The 1,764-nt window shown below is 39.3% G+C and overlaps 1 protein-coding gene and 1 long non-coding RNA gene across 2 annotated transcripts in view; one reads left to right on the forward strand and one right to left on the reverse strand.

Moving 5' to 3' along the window:
- The window catches only part of LOC116703442 (uncharacterized), a 21,758-nt gene extending 20,669 nt beyond the window's left edge, over nucleotides 1-1,089 (reverse strand). Inside the window, exon 1 of the long non-coding RNA XR_004335435.1 lies at nucleotides 1,067-1,089. This is a non-coding gene — a long non-coding RNA (uncharacterized LOC116703442). The remainder of the gene's footprint in view (nucleotides 1-1,066) is intronic.
- Nucleotides 1-1,764, forward strand: part of grin2ca (glutamate receptor, ionotropic, N-methyl D-aspartate 2Ca) — an 86,787-nt gene that overhangs the window by 55,261 nt on the left and 29,762 nt on the right. The window lies entirely within an intron of this gene.

The raw sequence follows: 1,764 nt of genomic DNA on the forward strand, positions 1-1,764 counted from the left end.
ATGTATAATTGAAGTATTTTCCCAATAAAATACCAACTATGCCATACTGGTGTGACAGCTCTTGTATATTTAATTTTGTCATTTCAAAAAGCTCAACAGTAACTTATTCCCGTCAATACATCACTTTTTAATGCGCTTAAATGCAAATATTCACAGTCTCAGCAGCCAGAGGAACATGTTGTTTTTCATCCCAGTATATATTCACAGAATTTGAAATTCTGACTGACTTGACTAAAAGCCCATGAGTGGAGCGATAGATCAACCAAAGGGCTGATCAATATGGATGGCAGGAGAGAGGAATAACTGAAAAGTCCAAAGAGAATTGGGATATTTGCACTCAACGCCCACCTTCCCTTTTTTCCATTTCATTGTGACATGCTGTACTGACTGATGGACAGGATTGTCCCCCTTCCTGCATAAACAAGCAGAGATTAAAAACATTTTGTCCTGACTGACACTTTTCTTTTTAGCCTTCCATGGAGTGAATGATATTTCCAGCAGCAGTCGAGTGTTTGTGAAATAAACACACTAATGTTTAACTGCAAATCAGCTCACTTTTGCACCAACTACCTCAATATCTGAAGTATATGTTAACTGATCCATTTACAGACAATAAGATAAAGAGGAGATAAAAACTGATCTTCTCATCTCTTATTCTTTCCTTGTAACTGTGACACATCCATTCCCACATGGTAAACTGGGCAGATTTAGCATCCGGCCAAGACTATAGATTATTTTTTGGGGAGTGGCTGAGCTGATAGCTGATACAGGGTTATTGATTCACGAAAAAGGGAAAAGAAAAGAGATTCTACAGGTGATATTTAAACAGATCTACTGTATCGTCAGTAACAGGACAGAGGCTGCAGTAGGACTTTCAACTATAGGTTGCAAAGTCCCTTTAGTGTACAATACAGTTTTCTGACCTACTATGGTTCAGGTTTTTGCCTGACTGATCAATGAGTAGACAAACAACATAAGTATGTAAAGTGTGTGGACACCCCTGCCCACATTTTCATGAACTTTTGGTCTGGAGTAGGGCTGATTGATATTGTGTTTTAGCATCGACATCGCGATGTGCGCATGCGCGATAGTCACATCGCAGGACGTTACGATGTTGACGCTAAAACTTTTTTGCTGCTTGATAAAATGTGAACTTACACCGTTCTCCTTTTACATGATTATTACCATTCGACCTTGGATGGATTATTTGGATCAATATTGAGATCACGATTAATTATCACGATTATTTGTTGATTTTAACAAAACAAATTGTATTGTTACATAGGCTATTTATAACTGCTTTCACATCTATACTATGCTAAATTTGCAACACATGCTGCAACACAGCTGCAACACATGTAAATAAAAATTTGCTTTCTGAAATTAATAAAACATTATATGTATTTTATGTATCGCTGAGAAAGCTCTTTTACTTGTTTTCAACAATAACTGATTAAAAGAGCTAGGGCGAGAGAGGGAGAGAGAGGGAGTGTGATGGAGGCTACTCACAGAGAGACCGCTGACTCATTATGAATGGGTCCAGCCGGGGCGAATGGCGGCTCAGCAGAGTTACACACGTCGTGTATGAAATGTCTGTATTGTCACTGCGTTGCATTTTTATGAACTATGATATTCTGGCCATGGGGCACATCTCGGGTCCGACTCACACGCTGTTACTCTACCAACTGAAGTTAGTTGCCTTCAATAACTTCTCCTGTGTTTTTCACCGTGGCGGCCGCGATAGCAGAGTTACCAGCGAAAACA

The sequence above is a fragment of the Etheostoma spectabile genome, chromosome 15, assembly GCF_008692095.1.
Source record: "Etheostoma spectabile isolate EspeVRDwgs_2016 chromosome 15, UIUC_Espe_1.0, whole genome shotgun sequence".
NCBI classification, from domain to species: domain Eukaryota; kingdom Metazoa; phylum Chordata; class Actinopteri; order Perciformes; family Percidae; genus Etheostoma; species Etheostoma spectabile.